At 33.7% G+C, this 19,503-nt stretch overlaps 1 protein-coding gene across 3 annotated transcripts in view; it reads left to right on the forward strand.

The window, feature by feature from the left end:
• The window catches only part of LOC118186602 (uncharacterized), a 570,669-nt gene that overhangs the window by 440,680 nt on the left and 110,486 nt on the right, over nt 1-19,503 (forward strand). For all 3 annotated transcript variants that reach the window (XM_085816679.1, XM_085816680.1, XM_085816681.1), the window contains one exon: nt 15,058-15,123. The gene's annotated coding sequence lies outside the window, so the exon portion shown is untranslated. The remainder of the gene's footprint in view (nt 1-15,057; nt 15,124-19,503) is intronic.

Below are 19,503 nucleotides of genomic sequence, written 5' to 3' on the forward strand. Positions count from 1 at the left end.
CATATTTATGTTTACAGACATTCTAAAGCTATAAATAATATTATGTCATGTGTAACCTAATTTGAAAAACCTTCAATAAATAACATACATTGACACATTATAAATCAGTTCAAAAAAACGTAAAGGCATTAGGCTCATATATAAGAGATAATAGAATCCTACCACTCTCACTCTATTCTCCAGTTAGGAAATGATTTTAGCACATGAGTTTTATCTAACAAACATTAACCACTATTAAAGTTTTATGAATGGTTTTTCAATATATGACACTTAATTTTTAGTCATTTTATAAAAGAGAAAACTTTTAATATTCAGATTCAAGGCAAAAATCCTGCTTATAAAAAGAGGAATGCGTGTTGTCAAACATAACTTAGACATGAGTATAAAAAACAAGGTTTGGAGATTTCCCGTGGTATTGCATCAAATATCTTTATTATACATACTTAATAACAACGACACACATATTTTTCTTCAATGTTCATTTTTATGAAGTTTGAAATAAATGTGCTACTATTTTTATTCATGTTAACTGTTCATGCTTTTCCTTTCGACTTGTGAACTTTCGACTTGTGACTTGTGAACTTTCGACTTTCGAACTACTTTCAAGCGTGTTCATGGTCTTACAGCTAAGTCTGAATTATTGTTAATGCACATGCCTAGCTTACTCATATATCAAAGAACCAATTTATGTTTTTTGTCATTTCTAAGTTTTCTGCAGTTCATTTATTTAAATAATTTGCATGAAGTCTTTCATTTAAATTACCATGAAAAACAAGGTAAAAAAATTACGATGGGGTAAAAAAATCAAAATTGCAAATTTAGTTTGACTCAGCAAAAGATAGTAAAGATAGTTGATTTGTTTTCCAAACAAAGGGAAATTATTTTTAAGAATATTTTTCTTTTAAGAGTTAAAACTTTAAGTAGGTAAATTACTTAAATCTTGTAACAATCCTTAAAAGTGAAAACTGTATTAATAAACGATCATTTAATAAAAAAATAACTATAAATGTTATTTCATGAAAACGCTAGTTATAATGTTACGTAAACGTTTATTTTAATATAATCTTTTATAAGAAAAATAATTAATGTTCGTAAAAGTGCTCTAAAGTGTAAATAATATTACTTAATTATAAATGAATAAAATTAAAACTAAACTCAGTGGCGTAACAATTCTAGTGGGCCAAGGCCTGCAGTGCCCGAAATCTGCTTTCTTGACCGTGGGCCCCGGGCTGCGTGAGCATATGCCCTGAACAAGTGGTCAGCTTGTCGCAGGACCCCCAATGTTTAGTCCTCAAGCAAACTTGGTACTCATTTTATCGACACAAGTGATGGAAAATAAATGAATAAAAGTTAATATAATTTTTACTTTATCATTTATTTATTTCATGATTACTTCATTCATCATTCCATGAACAGATTAGTATATGATTCATTTTACTTACTGCGGTTGTAGACAGCTATTTAAATGTTGTTAATTTCTAATTAATTATTTTACTAGAGCATCATTTTATATGCAATTATAAAATTTCAGAGCAGGGGAAAATATTTCAAATATTTAAAAAAAATTTTATTTTTCTACATAATTGCATTAAATTCCAAGATCTACACTTTCCTTCTGCTTCTTTGATAGCATGCTTTGCCCACTTTCTCTGTTTCTCTCTATTAACTTTTCTCTTCATCGGTCGAGTTATTAGCTCAGCAGATTCAGATTTATTAGATTATGTCAAAGAATGCTAGTGCTCTGTGCCTAGCAGGAAGGAGAACTTTCTAGGGAAAAATTAATCGTATTCACTAGCATATGGGGAAAACCACCAAATCACACACGTAATCAGCTTAAAATGCATCTCAGAATGAATCGAATTACTAGTGTTTATAGGCTTTATTGGGTGTTGGCAACTAGTGGCCCGCTTCACTTCTTAAATAAATTTTCAGAGAATAAAACATTAAGTAATATAAAACATAAAATATTAACTAATATATAACATAAATACCAGACATAAATCTTATCACTTATGTTAAACGTCGCCCAGTCTGGGCAGTGATTACCGACGCTGACTGCCTGCCGTACCGAAGGTTCTCCTTCGACAAGGCATGGATGCTTGTAAATGTATGGTGTCTCTCTGGCAAGGGGGCACTCTAAATATGCGGCTAGGTGAAAGTCATCTCGAGAGTTTAGTGGTAGGGAAAGAGGGATGGAAGACTCTCCGGGTGCTTTCCATCAAAATTGGGGGCGGAACTGAACAACGTAGTGCTGTCACCTGTATGATGCTCAAGGCTCTTGCCAACGACAGACTCAGTCTTGCATTCCTTGTCACGATAGATTTCGTGGGCTGTTCTGATGTTACTGTTAGACAAGTGAGATAAGTCACTAGAAAATAACTTATTCTAAACACAGACATATCTCGAGGATAAACATTTGCAATATAATGGCAGATAATCTCAAGCAATTTAACTGCAACTTCAATAATAACCCTGACACTTAGTAACACTTTAGCAATCTTCCGGTTTTTCTGCTCTGGAGAAATAAATTTGCTCGTATATCTCTCAACAAAAGGAACCTACACATAATTAATAACTCAAATTTCCTTTACCACAGGAAATCGATTTACACTCATGTCCATAAATTAAGGATAATTCGCAGTCACGCGGAAATCGAACTCTAAAATAAATATATCACCTGTAAAATCACTACACACATCTTCATGAATCATATGCAAATTTCAGGAAGTAACCAGATGACACCGATGGTACGTCACAATGACGAGAGTGTAAGAGAGTGTTATATACGGAATACAGGCAAAGAAGTAAAATTGTTAGCAGGCGCTTTATAAGCATTTCAGTGCAATAACCGAATAGTTATGACACAAAGGACACATTTGGATGATTTTTTACGTGGTAGAATTATCGGCCGTCTGGAATGTGGGCATACACAACTGGAAGTTTCAGACGAACTTGAAATTGCCCAGAGTGTCATCTCCGGGCTTTGGCAACGATTCCAAGATGATGGTAATGTGAGTAGACGTTACAGCACAGATCGCCCCCAGAGTTACAACGCCGAATGAGGACCGGTATTTGGCAGTTACTGCCAAAAGAAACAGGCAGAGCACAGCCTCAGACCTGTCTCGTCAGCTCTCTTCATCCACTGGTACGACAATTTCAAGGCAGACCGTGTATAGACGCTTAGGGCAGATTCGTCTATATGCTCGTAGACCTGTCAGATGCGTTCCACTTACTGCAACACACTGTCGCTTGCGGTTAGCCTGGATTAGAGAGCATGCATTGTGGACACCGCAACAGTGGGCTTGTGGGATGTTTTCCGACGAGTCCAGGTTTAGCTTGCAGTCTGATTCTCGCCGGACTTTCATATGGAGAGCTCCAGGTACCCGTTACCACGAAGAAAACATCGTTGAACGACACCGTTACGGTGGTGCAGGAGTGCTCGTTTGGGGTGGAATTATTCTGGGTTCCAGAACTGACCTGCATGTTCAAATTGGAACCATGACAAGCTAAATCTATCGGAACGTCATTCTGGAACAACATGTACGTTTGTTTCGAGGCGCCATGGGCGCACAATTTGTGTTTATGGATGACAACGCCCATCCTCACCATGCAAACATCGTAAGCGAATGCCTTCAATCGGAGTATATCACCCGTATGGACTGGCCAGCATTCTCACCGGACTTGAATCTAGTAGAGCACGTATGGGACATGCTTGGCCGACGAGTTGCAGCCCGTCAACCTCCTCCTACATGTCTACCGGAACTTCGGAGAGCATTGCTTTTTGAGTGGTGTAATATCCCCCAAAGTCTAGGCATAATTTGATACTCAGCATGCCTAGGCGTTGTACGGACTGTATTGCATCGTCTGGGGAGACATACAGTGTATTAACAATCATTTCAACCATGTAATATTGGTTTTTTGTAAATAGTTTTTTTTTTTTTTTTTTTTTTTTTTTTTTTTTTTTTTGTGTGTGTGTGTGTGTGTGTGTGTAATTTGCTCCAGGAGGAAAAAATTGCTAATTTTTTTAATAATATCAAACATATAGCATCTTTTTTTGCTCTTTACCTTTTGTTTAATAAATAAGCTTTACAAATAAGTCAAATTTGTTTTGCTTCTAACTCTTCCCTTGCCTGAATTTGCATTATCCTTAATTTATGGACATGAGTGTATTTCCTATGTGTGCTTACATTTAAGTTTAAATCCTTATTCTATCATCTTTGCAAGACGCCTAAACGTTTCATTAGATCTCACTAAATATATAAATAGCTATGAATCTGTTATTCAATAATACCTGCTGATTATTCCAAACACTTTATACTTATTATTTTCTTTCTGTAACAGCAATGTATTCTTTTTCATACCTGGGAAGAGAAACCTATTTCTAGAATACAAACAAGCTATTCGAAAAGTCTACAATGATTCAAAAGAAAATTAATTATGATAGGAGAATACAAGTGCAACTGAATGAAGTGAAAATCCTTACACACAGCATTAAAAATGCCAAAACTGCCTTATTAACACTTGCGTACCATTCTTGTTTTAAAAGATAATAAAGGCTCGATGTTGCAATCCATAAAATGTTCATGACTCAATTAGTTATAAATTTTAAGTATTTGAATTATAATATGTATATAACTTAGAAGCATTAAAGTATGTAATAACAAAAATATTGATAAATGTTAATGATCTTATAAAGTTTGCGAATTAAATTAAAAATCCGGGATAAATTTAATCAGAAAGAACTGTTTTCTATACATTCAGTAATTACAAGAATGAAATTCTATGATGCATAGTGCAATCATTAAGGGAGGACGTGTGCGAAAAATCTGTAAAATATAGTTTCAAAATTACATGAAAAAAATCTTAACTTTTGAAAGAATATTTTCAAGATGTATATAGATTTCCCTAAATAATCTGTACATCAGTTTTGTAACTTTGAGCCTTTCTATTTATGTTTATGCTACAACGAGAGAGAGAAAATTTTCTTCTTTTATATACAGGTTGTACATCAAATCTATTACTGGAGGCGTTACAGCAATAAGAATCAGAGTTATGATTCAAAAACTTCAGTATAAGAAGAAAATAACTTGAAATTGCTATTTATTAACTTATCCTTATGATTTTTAATTTCATAAAATTTGTAATTATTTCTTTTAATTCATAGAAGTTAAATTCAAGGCAATTAAAAGAAATTGGTCGGGTTCTAAGTGTGCAGCAATTTTAATCAATGTTATGCCCAGCCTAATATGCTGACAAGCGAGTTATATCTCCAGTCTGGAAGATGACAGATTTTTGCTTTTTGACTATTACTGCAGAAACTCCCTGTGGAGATATTTTGTTTTTCAACATATCCTAAATGTGTCCTTCTGTCATCTTTTCTTTACCTTGATCATAGTGGTGAGGTTTTCTCTTCATGTGTGGTTAATTTTCTGTTTCGATCGAATGACTCACAACATACTTTAACAGTCGGGTATCATCAAATAAATGTGAAAAATTTCTTGCCAATTGCTCCAACGTTTTACCTTCTCAGGAATTTCCTTTAAGTCCCAAATAAGGTGACTCTACTTCTTTCTCCTTCAATCCATTCATGTTCAAATTTACCGAGTCTTGCTCAAAATTCGTTCTCTCGTCCACTATTTTTAAAGAATCCAAAATCAAACTTGACTGTAAATTTCTAACGAAAACTAAACAAAAATCACTTAATGCTGCTCATGCTACTAATTCTTTACTTACACATTTAATATCACTCTCCCTATACATTTACGTTTTCTTGCCCTGTTATCACTTTAGTTCTACATCATCACATAACTTATATATTTTAAAATTTTACTTAAATTTGTTTTCTTTCAAAAACTTCTCTGCGCCCTTGTATCTAACAACACTAATGCCGGAATTCCATTCAAGACAATTTGGATTTTTGGAAGTTTAAATTTTATTAAATACACAAATAGTTGAATCTGAGAACACTTTTTCTTTTTTCGGCAGGGGTGGGGGAGATGATGAATAACTCTTCTGATCCCCAACACCTGCATCCAGTTTAAAGATTTCTGCTTATCAACGTGCACTTTTCTTTTATAAAAACTTTATTTATCTTTACTTTGACGATCACCATTAGTCGGCGAAACCTTATACCAGCCTCCAAAACCTTTTCTCCCGTGCAATTTCTCATGTATTTTTGGTATAGACTTTTTTAAATTCCACTAAGTCTTCCATCACAATTCTGTCTAAGCATATTTGCCGAAACACAAAAACATTAAAATTTCACCCAAGCTAACTTAAAAAGTTTTCGTAACGTACCATTTATCTTTAACTACGGGAAAATATCATAAAATTTCTGCTTTAAATGTATCGAATTTTTAACTTTTATTTTGTAGTTAACCTAGCAGATTTTTTCCAATTCGCTTGTAACATTTCTATGCTTGACTTTGCAATGCGGTGATAGCTATAGAAACCTTCTCAATTTCTGCGATCGGGTATAATAAAATATGCGTTTCGAGGCTTTCTAAAAAGGCCGACCAGCCGTCTGCTATCGAAACTGCTAAATGGTTAGACTAACTTTCGCATTGTATCTATAAAAAATGTACCAAAACTTCTTTCGTTGAAGTAGTTGGTATTGTAAAAACTTGGAGTCTTTGGCAGGGCCAGGGTAAAGTTTGCGCCGTCGCCGGGCATGGCTCTTGAAAGATTTGGAAGCCAGTCATGTAGAAGCTAAATCAATGTTCTTCAGAACAGATAAGCGAGTTACGCACCACTTGTGCTCAAAATGAAAAAAAAAAAAAAAACCTCCTTTATTTGAGAGTATTTAAAATAATAAAAGTTTAAATTCAGATTCAAGCCAGAAGTTACACAAAATTACCTATTTGAACTAATTTCTCTCTCAATAAACAACCAAGTTGCATTCTGGTGAGAACTTCGGGGAAGAGATGATATAGTAAAGGTTTAAATCATAATGATTGGTTAATTAACATAAAATATTTTATAAGCTTTTTCAGCCATTTCATACTTTCCTTACCAGTGAGTCAACATACACCTTCATAAAATTTTAAATAAAGTTCTTTTGAAAGATTATTTTCCTGTCTATTCTATAATGATAAGAACGCCAAGAAAGCTTTGGTGCGAAACCTATGCTAAATAAGTGCACACCGTAATGCATGCAGCATGATTGAATGCTTCTTTAAAAAATGTTCAGAGAAATTTATAACTTTCGAAGTTGATTATTTACCTTCAGCTGATGTGTAAGAACCTGATCCTGTTCCTAACGTTTCAATTTATTCATCGATTTATTTAAAGCCTAGTATAAGTCGCAACGATTAGTCAGTATGTCTGTTGTAAAGTACGTTCTCAAAATAAGCTTTCTACAAGTTTGAAATTGAATGCATTTTTTCCCACCGCACAAATCGATTCTAGAAGACATCGAAAGACAAGCATCTAGCTTCGAGATACATATTGATAATTGTCTTATCGGGGCGCTAAGGAATGAAAGCAAATTTGTTCTTTTTGTTTCATTATTAAGAACGAAATTTAATTTAATATAAAGGAACAATTTATTATGTTGCTTGTGAATTAGTGCTTTAACCTGTAGTTTAGTTAAATAGTTTCTTATCTTGTACATCTATGTAATTTTAATATGATATTCAAGTAGCTATATTAAATACACTACTTCTAATTTTTTTCCTTGTAGCTAAAATGTAATTCTATATCAGATCAAAGGTTCGAATCTTCGAAGAACGTACATTCATTGGTATTTATTGATCGTAAATTCATATTTCATTGGTATTAACTTTATTCTGTTTAGTTTACTCTGAAATCTAAGCGATTAATTTCGGGATATCTGTCGCCAACAGAGATTTGGAGACTTTTAAGACATAGTGATGCGTTTTTACAAATGATTAGAACTATGTTATTTTTATTGGCTTATTTCCGTTTTTATTAACTCCTGTTTATCTTCATATAACTTTTGTTAAATTATAAAATTTTAAATTTAATCAGCTTGTTTCTGTTGTGCTTTACTTTTTTGTACCAGTTCACTTCAGATGCGTGCAAATTTAATTAAAATTTGAGGAAACGCAAAATACGTTGATTACACTTAAATGTATGTAATGAATCAGATTTAGGTGTTATGATGTTGTAGAAACAATTGATGACGTAGATACAGAGATACTGCATTTCGTAGATTATGATCCTTAAGGAAGAGTAAGTGGACAGCCGAGGCGGATTAAATATTCATTCTATTTCAAAACGAATTTTGCAGCATTAAAGTTAGCACTCTAATTCGTACCTATTTCAAAACGTTTACATTTTGGAAAGTTTTACGATAAAAAGAGAAGCAGTAGATTATCTAGGCCGACGGACAGAAAGCAAGTCTTGCGTTCAGGATGACATCTTAATTCAAAATGAGATATTTTCGGTTTTAATGCATTTGATTGGAGAATTAATAAAGCTGTATAGTTTCATTTACGTCACCAGCGTTATGTCAGAGTCATATGACATGGATTAGTCACGAAATGAAGTGAGAATAAAGGTATTATTATTTTTAGAATGCGGAGAGGAAATAGCAAATTAAAATTAAACATTCAAAGGCTATTGCTAATCTAAATTATAATTTATATTTACATATTTTTTATGTTTATTACATGATATCTAGGAGATAGAAAAACTGCGTAATTTAAACAGCTTTCAGTATTACATCACTTTGTTAATTGATTTAATTAGTAATAAAGACTGAATGTTAAATAAGCTCCAGGTACTTAAGTAATAAATTTGTTGATTTTAATAACAGTAGCATCAAGTTCTATAAGAACGTTTAAATTTAGTAAGCTGTGCCTTTCACTAATATACAAATCACATTTTAGAATTATGACTGAGCACTGATTAGTGATTATTCCAAATAGTAACTTTGGACTGCAGTTCAAGTTTTGCCTTGTCTCTGAACTGCAGAACTCAATAAATATTTTAAATGTCTTAGTTTCCTAACTGTGGAAGTAAAATTTGGTATATTTCAGTGTGGCGATAAATTGCCAAGAATAACAACATCTAGTCTGGTGTTTCAGCATATTGATTCCTTGTCAGCTGCAATGAATACGGCAAAGCATCATGAGGGTTATCTACTTAATGGGAGGAATTCCTTCGTGGAAGACTTAAGGGGAACTGGTTTCTATTACACATAGGGAAAACACTGATACCGACAGCCTATTCGCCGAATTAGGGTCGAATTGCCCTTATGAAGCGGCCTTATTCACACACGTGCTAAGCATCTAGTGAGTAAAATAAATTTAATAGCAAAGCTTAGTGTCCTGGAAGTGCTCTGGATATAAAAGGATTTTACGTGTCATATTTTCTTTCTGATTTTTGAGGAATAAATGTTATATAACTATATTATATTTGAAAGAAATCAATTAAATGATATTTTTAAACTGAGTTTTTTTTTAAGTTTTAATTCATGAATATAGAGAGATTTCAGAAGCTCAAAAATAAAATTATTTTGGGTACTAATTAGAAATAAAATTAATAAGGCTTTACACAAGCATATAGAGCTAACAGTTTCAATTTTAGGAGTTAAAAATGTATGTTTCCAAAATATTCAACTTACTTGAAATAATTTGTTAAGTAATTTTTTAAACTATTCATAAAGGTACAATAACACGAGAGATAATTTAATTAAAGCTTGAGATTTCATAGAAAATTAATTTCAATCCAACTTAAGAGATGTATTGTTTACTGACATTGTTTCCATTAAACAAAACTCTGCTTTTCCTTTAAATGAAACTCTGTCGTATTTTTTCATTAAAAAAAGATTTCCAATCAAATATCTCAAACAACATCTGAAAGTCAAAATCTAAACCCAGATGGAAGAGGAAAATAATTAAGCGTACATTATGAGTGACGTAATACAAGTAAAGCCATATAAATGATTTTACGAATAGGCTTGGACAAAACTTGAGATTAAGGTGGGTTTAGTTCTAAAATATACAGTAAACTAATTATGTCTTACAAACGATCAAACTAATAGAAAATAATTGTATTTGAAATAATGGTTTCCTTTGTAAGGGAAAGAACTAAACTTTAAATAATAATTTGAGAATTTAAAAGAAGGCAAAACTTTCCCTATATAATATTTAATAGAATTGCTAAATGTCGTAATAAAAGCCACATTTGGAAGGAGTTAAATTTTTTCCCTAGCAGATTGTTTCCTCAACACCGTAGTATTTCAAATCGAGATATAATAATCGGGTTCTGCAATTACTTTATGCATTTTATCTTACGTAATAAACAAAATATACACGAAGTCTTCTCTTTGTATGGTACTTTATACTCTTGTATACAATTTAAAAAATGTAATTTAATTTTTTATACTTATAGTATTTTTGTAAATTTTTAAGTATTTCAATAACAGTCAATATAGTCATATTTGATAGTGTAAAGAAGGCCTACTGTCGAGGATAAGTGTTTTCTTTAGGCTATGTTTACGTGAACGATGGCCCTGATAAATAAAATCTCTAATATACACCCTATTCCATACGAAATGTTTTAAATATTAACCTCTAAAGTACTTCAAAATTTAAAGCCTAAAATTAAATTCGCATTTATGGTCTTAAGCATAAATGACTAAGTTTTTTATGCTTAAAAAGTTTTGTAGTCTACGGGAATATTTATTAATTTCCTAAAAATGTCTGAAGCTGCCTGACAATTCGAAGTGAAGAAATTCAAGAATGCTTTCAACCTTTAATCAAACTAAACAAAAAGTCATCATTTGTTTGTCGTCATGCATACTAATGTCAAATGTTAATATGCTCTTTCATTCAACAACTGCATGCCAGTGTCACCTGCAGAATGAAAGAGCTTCGAATTTCTATTAAAACCAAAATAAGAATATAAATTTATTTAAATTAATTTGAGAACATGCTTTCAAAATTCCGTGAACACTAAAGAAGGCTTTTGTGCACAGTGTTTAAATCCAAAATGAGAATATAAATTTATTTAAATTAATTTGAAATCATGCTTTTAAAAATTCCAGGAAAGCTAAAAATATTTTCTGCAAGGTGTTTAAATCCTCAGTTTAGATAATTCCATAATATTAGGTAAGAAGAAAAAATAAGCCGAAAATTTTCTTTTCATAGAAGAAAAACCAAGCTTGTAAATTATTCATATTTCTTCACCATTCTAAAATATTCATGACTGAAAAATACTGGAGGAAAAAACTTGAATAAATCTGAGGAACATATTTTAATAATCTATGGCGTATAAGTTTATTCTAGTTTACATAGTATTCACAGTGAAATATAAAAACAAATCAGCGATAAAAATTGCGCAAAATACAAATTTTAATATGGATTACTAATAATTTTAAAATAGATCTCAAAATAGATTGTTTTATGCCGTTGTAACCAAGTGTGGGGGGGGGCGTGCAGCCCAAGACGTCTTTGTCTATGTTCAGCAGCTGACGTAGTGAAATGCATGTACGATCGTTATCTGCGTTCCAGAGTCTACGATAGCTTCGATTTTCTCAGAGTTAATAAAAATATCTACTTTTTGCAGTGGTTGAACGATGCGTTCTGCGAATTCAGATCGTAGATGGGATGAGTTTACTTTAGCTACGATGGCTTCTTCTTTTGATGTTCTGTTTGAATTTTTTTGAGTTTTGGAATCATCCTTTCCCTTCTTATTTACTGCAGTTTCGTTCTTTCTTCTTTTGTCTGGACAATCTATCGCGATGTGTTGATAATTTCCACAAATATAACATTCTTTTCTTCTCGCGTGAAATCTTTCGTGTTTTGGATATTCTTTTCTCATGGGTGGTGGAATATATTTGTCGTGTGCACATGTTGTATCCAGGAATCTCGGTGATCGCTTAATTCCATTTCGAACTTCGTCGAAAGATTTTCCTTTGGCCGTGAAATAAATATCACATTCTGTAGCTAATTCTTGAGGCTTCAGCCATTTATTTCCTTGGCGTATTGCGACGTGTGCAGCTGTTTCTTCATCTAATGCTCGGAATAATTTATCGGAAATAATTAACTCCTTGAGTGTTTCGAAATCCTTTACTTCTCTTGACTTGCAGTAATAGTCCCATGTAGCTGTAATAGTCCCATGTAGTCTTGAAGCGAACTGGATATGCGTTTCGCCGGAATAACGTTTAGTTTTTCTGAAGTTTTCTAAACAGGTTTGAGGAGTAGGTTGATATTCCTTCAGAACAAGAGTTTTCACTTTTTCGTAATTTTGCAGATCTTCCTCCTTTATATAAACAAGAACATTTGAAGCTTTTTCTCCAATTAATTTCAATAATATTTCTGATTTGTATTCTTCAGGAACCTTCTTGTGCTTAAATGCTCTTTCGATAGAATCGAAAAATATATTCCATTCTTCTGCTCTCTTCGGTACTGGTATAGTCAGTGTTTCTACTCCTTTGATCAGCTTGTCCAGGGAAATTTCGGTTTCTCGTTCTGTGTTTTGGATTAAAGGTGTTGGACTTCTACTTCCTTCATTTTGAGTTGCTCGAATCTTCGCTAGTTCTATTTCGTGTTCTCTTTCTGTTCTTATTCTTTCTTCTTCCATTTGCATTCTTTCCATTTCTTCTTTTCTTTTTCTATTCTCCACTGTAGTAATCAGAATTTCTTTCACAAAATCAACATCTTCGATGTATTCCTTGCTATTCTGGAGTTTGTGTTTCAGTTCTACCAGCTTCAAATCTGGGGATGCTTCTTCGCCAATTTCCAATAGAACTGTTACTAAATCCTCTTTCTTTGCGTTTTTGAACATTTTCTTCTATTTTCCTTTAGAATCAAGCCTTTCAAACTCTCGATTAAATAATTCTCACGTTTTTACTCTCTTTTGCAAATGAACAATTCTTTCGTTAGTTAGGCTTAACTTTGCGCCTCTTCCGTTTTCAACGCTCTAAGCTTCTAACCTCTCTGGTTTTCTCGTAAGAGAGCGTGTTGTGATGACTTCATGGTTTAATAAGGCACCATTTAGCAAGACGAAACAAACATTTATTAAATATATAATTCAAAGCATAATATAATAGATACTCAGAGCAGTACGTCGCTCCTACCGCATAGTACAATCTACTACCTTCCTCTTCCGAGGCTAACATGCAACTCCTAATAAATACATTAACCCTTCTCGAAGAAGAGCTACCTGCGCCAAGCATGCTCTGTTGATCGCCAAACAGTCGCCAGATATCACACAGCGATCCGCCCAGAGTTACGCCATCTATCAGTCTCATAACGTCTTGATTAGGTTGCTTTCTTTTAAACTTATGGAATAGGTGCAATAAGCTGGCTAAGACGTAATGGGCTCTAGTGGTATTATATACGCGACGAAAAATGGCCTTTAAATTATTATGTTTCACTCCTCTTGATTCTTTTTAAAGAGGATGATGTGTACGGTAGCTCTTCCAATTGCGCACGGAAGATTTTTTACCGGTTTTATGCCTGAAGATACTACTGGTAACCTGATTTGATATTCTTCTCTTTTGATAAACGTATTCAACTCAGCTCTGAGTAAATAAGCTTTATCATCTTTCTTTCTTTCCACCGACGGCGTGGCAGCCGATGCAGTTGGACAGTTTGCATATCGGCCAGGTGGCCCTTCAGATGGAATTAACTTTGCTATAAAGTTCCAGGCCTATGTTTGGTTGGAGGAGCAAGTAAAATGTTGTATTTCAGTCCTTTCCAAAAGTACACAAAATATTTATTGTGTTTCTTGCAAGACAGGTCTTTGGCAAGTACCAAAGAATGCTGGATACGTTAATGGTTCAGGGATGAAAGAAGGGTGCAATGCTGGTAAAAGTGCAGAGCACAAGACTTACCCAACTAGAGATGAATAGATATAATTTAAATACTGTTGATGGGCTTTCACAACATGAACAATTAATGAGTTCTGTAGATTATTACAATGCAGGAAAAGTTATGACTGAGTTACGTGGATATGTTTAGTACAATTAGCTGATTGATTCTGCAACCCTTACCTGTCGACCAAGGTACAATTCATGAGCTTAATCCGATGTTACTCTCAGACAGTTATGATATGTCACAATAATAACAATCTGTATCTCTATAAAATCCAAAATATTTCTACTTTAGACCTATTTGCTCTGATAAGAGTTTCACCATAAAACTTTCTCTGATTATTTTTCAGAACCTAAGAAAAGCAGTTTCGAGTTGATTAAGAGCGAACTCAAATCTTGAAATACAAAATTTGAAACCATTCTCTATGTTAATATTCCAATTAGTGTATCTGAAAAAAATTAATTTAATTTTTTACTCATCCAATTAAATAAGCTTTCTAAGCATTACTTATTACAGTTCGATATGTTTTAGATATTGGTAAATTTGCATATGTTAAGATTATTCTGTACATTGACATCCATGCAATTACTGACTGGAACACTTTAAAATAATCACTAAATTTTTTAAACACGATTGCATAGATCATTTGTAATCTGAAAATGCTTTTATTATTATACAAACCTTGTATTTTTTCATAAAATGACATGCAGTGTGTGGTAAACGTATTTAAAGAATTTATTGCATTCCTAATCGAGAACTATAAGGAATGTGGTAATGCATTTATTAATACTTAGCCAAGGTATTAACACATATATTCATGCAATAAGTATTTTTATGTAATGCGTACTTCAAATCATACAATAAATATTCATACAATAAGTGATGAAAAGCCATCTGATATTTACTCTTAATACATGGTCTGTGCATTATTATTCTTGTATGCTCCATTATTTTTGTTTCTCTTGCTGTTTGGTAGGTTTCCTCATACATACAGATTCATTTTTTGTCAATTACTTCATCCAAGGAAAATTATGACTTAACCTTGCATTTGTATGCCTGATAAATAAAAGCTTTCTGTATTTGAAATTAATGCTCTTAATTTTCGTATCAAATCCTCTGCGACATAAATGAGTAGTTTTAATCTGTTAACTTATGTATAATTAATAAGAAAAATGGTCTGGTAATTAAAATTTGGAATTAATGACACGCAATAATTATTCTTCATTATCCTTTTCTAACGCAATTCTTAAATCTCTAATTTCTCTTTCAGAGTCAACATTACAGAGCAATGAATTGTGTAGCATCAGTAACAGCGTCTTAAATTAATTGTTGAATGGTAAGTTACATAATTAACTCATTTAAAAAATCTTTCATTTACATAAATGTTTTAAGATTATGAGTATTTGGTGAACTGAAATTTTCTAAATTTTAGTAGTTTTGTATACGTATGGTACAACTGTACCTTATAACGTACAACAGATTTATAAAGTTATTGGCAATTTTTCACTAAAATTTCATTGCAAAATTGACATTTTTCTTTTCTGATACTTATATGCTATAGAAAGGCCTATTGATTGTGTTCACAATATTTGATCAGAATACAAAGTGGAATGTGAACGTTGTAATGATATTGAACACGTTAAAAGAAGGTTTTTTCTGATTATTTTAACGCAAGGTTATGCGAAAGAAACTTTTAGTTAATCTCCAGTATATCTAGAACTAATGCGTATAAACTAAACTTCCTGCTCTTAGAAACATTTTTAGAAGAGATTTTGTTCGATTTTGGGAATTTTATATTGTTTTTCCATGTATTTATCATCCATTGTAATGGCAAGTGTTGTCGTTAAAACAATGCTGAACCAACCCATAATGGTGACCGAAATCACGTAAGTTAACGGTAACGAATGATCTTGACGGTCACTGTTGACCGTAGGTTTGATGGTCTACGACATCCTTCGCTTTTCATAAAATTTAGATTTTACCTGAATTTACTGCATGCTCTTTCGCAATTGAATTGTAGGTTGACAGTAAGTAACTTAAAGTCACCAGTGATTAATCTATAGATTACCAGAAATCCACTACTTTGAAGCACACAGGTAATCTTCAGATTAATTTCATTTTTAAAACTTATTCATATCTGTTTCCTGTAATGAGCGCAGTTTGGTGATCAATGGGCTGACCAGACGCTTGTGATCAATCAGCTGACTATCAGAAACTGGCAGTCTGATGATATATAGATTGATACATAAGCTTCATAAATATGTTCTGTCCAATGGACATCTATCTGTAGGTCACTGTGACAAACAGCCTTTACGGGCATTTATATGTTTTTCTTTTAATTTTAAATTAAGAGCCCACATAAATTTACTGTACCATCCCACAGTGGTCATTCATTCATACAAGGATAGGGCCTCATCCTAGTATGACATCCTAGTGTGAATTTTAGGTTGTATTTGACCGATGACACCATTTTGGTTTGCATACAACAACCAGGAACCTTGAGTTTCAATTTATAGATAACAGACAACCAGCTGCCTTGACGTGGGTCCGTATTACAATGCCCACATCGGTTATCAATAGGCTGAACTCAGGCGGTGACTCACAACTTGGTGACGAACCGATTACTCAAGTGATCAACAACTGTTGTGTAGAGAATTTGTCTGGTAGCGGTATAAAAACTAGGTGAATGAGTTTCTGATTTATGGAAATTTTAATTTTATTTGATTCTGAATTATTTATTTTAAGGCTTTAATTTTGGGGAAAAACAGATGCTTCTGGGAATATTATTTAGTTTAAAAGAATATTATTTATTTTCTTTTATTTGCAAATTTTGTACAAGCTTTGATTCATTGTGAAAAGAAGCAGGGAAAGGGAAGCAATTTTTTGCTAAATCATGATTTCGCGCGCTTTGTCCTTTAGAATGTTCTAGAAGGAATTTCATTGTGTAGTTGACCTTAAGACAGGAAGTACGTGACAGAAAGGTCAAAGGTTGCTACGTGACTTTCAATGTAAGTCATTCAGGTTTTTGGCGATTGAGGGTGGGTCCGGTTGTTGGCTAAGTGAAGAAGGGCGCGCATGCCCGATCACCCTTATTTCCGCATTCAGGGGTTGAAAACGCAAATTTTGCCAAAATTAAGGGGGCGATAATTGAAGCCATAGTGGGAGCCCGCGTTTGTGAAGAAGACGAAGAAAATTTGAGTTGAATCACCGACTCACTGGCTGGCTGAACTTACTTTTGGACGTTGCTCTTGAAGCTTGCTTGAAAGCGATAGAAAAGATGTAATTTACGAAGAGAGATGTTTCCCGGCGGGGAGCGGCAAATACGCTCCCCGGCCGCGTTTTGGGTTAAGAGGCGAGATTGAAGAGGTATGAATATTTGCTGAAAGACTTAAGGACTTTACTCACTTACTCTTGGAAAGACTTTTTGGTGTCTTTTTTTCGTGCGAGACCAGGACTTTACTCACTTACTCTTAGAAAGACTTTTTGGTGTGACACCTTTTTCGTGAGAGACTTGGAGAGACTGACTGGCTTGCTGAACTTACTTTTGGAGGTTACTCTTGAAACTTGCTTGAAAAAGATGTAATTTAAGAAGAGAGATGCTTCCCTGCCGCGTTCTGGTTAAAAGGCGAAATTGAACCGGGCGAGTGACTTAAGACTTTCAAGACCAGGCGGATAGCCGTGCTGGTCAGTAGTGCTCCTGTTTCTGTTTTCCAGAATGGAAATAGTTTCGTCGTTATGAAAACCAGTTACCTGCGTGTTGACTTAAGACTTTCAAGACCAGGCGGATAGCCGTGCTGGGCAGCAGTGCACCTGTTTTCTGTTTTCCAGGGTTAAAGTAGTTTCGTCGTTATGAAAAACCAGTTACCTGCGTGTGTGTTTCGCCAATAGTGCCAGGACAGGAAGATGTCTTCTGAAACTTCCATTTGTGACCGTAAAAATGAACCCCGCCGACGTCAACGCTTATTAGGATACGAGTCCTCCACTTCAAGACCAGATAAGTCAATTTTTTTTTGTGTTTGAACTTCAAATAAGGTTTCAACGATTTTCCTTGGAATGTAAATAACAACGTTGAATCTTAATTTAATTCACAGGCTTTCAATTGTTTCCCTTTCCCCTTTTAAATTACCAAGACAAACCTTAAAGTTTTTTTATATGAATTTAAATGTAAAAAAAAAGTAAATGACAAATTGAAGAATTTCCCCCTTATACTCTCTGATGAGGATAAGATTTTATTTTATTGTGATGAATTGGAATAAACTGATATTTAATCTGGAAACCTATTACAGTATGTTTCTTTATATATTTAATATGTTTTTCCTATATATCTTGTATATGTTTTCTAATGTTTACGATCCTCTCACGGCGCGGATGCAATTTTTACAACGCAAATGCATTAAAAATTCACTATACGATCACTAAAAGTTGGTAATTAGCAAATTCTTAAGAGTTTAGTTTCCTCCCTAAGAGGAAGTAGAAACCTCTCACGGCAAGTAGTTTCTTATTTAACAATGGTGCCGTGAAGTAAGCTTCATAACACAACCAAGTATCAACAACATTCATAAACGTTGAGTGCTTCGAACTAATTTTAGTTTATATTATATGTCTAAATTTACTACGCTACCCCACACCAGTGCCCACTGGTATGAGCGCATAAACTGTAATCACGTGTTACTAACTGTGTCAGGACTTGTGTTTCTCTTGATTTGCTTTGGAAACATAAATGATCCTGAATAGGAACAAGGAGCTTACTCAAGCTATGTTCATGAAGATGTCAAGTAGACAGCACAAGCAGGAAGGGTATACGAAACCCTTTATTTTCAATACCTTACAGGTATTTCCGAACTTCGGAATACAGAGACCAACCACTTGTGGTCTTAACGTAAGAATATAAAAACTACTAACTAAAACTCTAACTAAAAGCTAACTTTGAATTAGTATATAAATGCCTAGCACTAAGACTGGCCTTTATTTAAAAAAGGGTACGTATGTAGTACGCCGAGCTGCTAAAACTACGATACGTCTGCAAATATCAAGAGAGCTAAATCTCTGGCCTTAAAGGCAACCAGCAACCGAGTGAAAACTCGTAAAACTACAGTGGCAAAGCGGCTTGCTTCCTAAAACTCCTTCTCTCTCTCTTGGCAAAAAGCCACAACTTAAGGACTTGGGCGTTAGCAAGACGATTTGCATAAACAACTTAAAGTATTTAATTCTGGCCGGAAGTAGAAAATAAGAAGTGATAGTACAGTTTTAAAATAAAATAAACGTTAGTAAAACTTAGGATCGTTACAACTGCATCGGCACGAACTGGTAACTAGCTTTGTTGATGGACACGCTTGTGTTTTGATTTAATTTTCAATTAAACATCTATCTAAACTTACTTTCCTACCTTAAAATGATGAACTATGAGTTACTCCTAGCCTGCACTTTAAGAGTGACAAATAACCTTGAAGAGCATCGGTGTCTTTAGACATAATCTTAAAACTATTTAAATTTGCATTATTTGGCACACACCGGTGATCTATGAGTTCAGCTCAAAGGACCGTCAGTATGTAGTTACAGATTGAAAGTAGCATTGATGTAACATGTGTCCAACAGCCTTGATGGACACTGGAGTGCTTCAATTTAATTTGCATTTAAATAGTCATCTAAATTTACTGCACTGCTCCACGCCGGTGATCGACGGGTTGACTCCAAGTGATTCTCAACCTGTTGGTCT

This window comes from Stegodyphus dumicola, chromosome 5 (assembly GCF_044657685.1).
Source record: "Stegodyphus dumicola isolate Sdum_Otavi_A_Nest chromosome 5, ASM4465768v1".
NCBI classification, from domain to species: Eukaryota; Metazoa; Arthropoda; class Arachnida; order Araneae; family Eresidae; genus Stegodyphus; species Stegodyphus dumicola.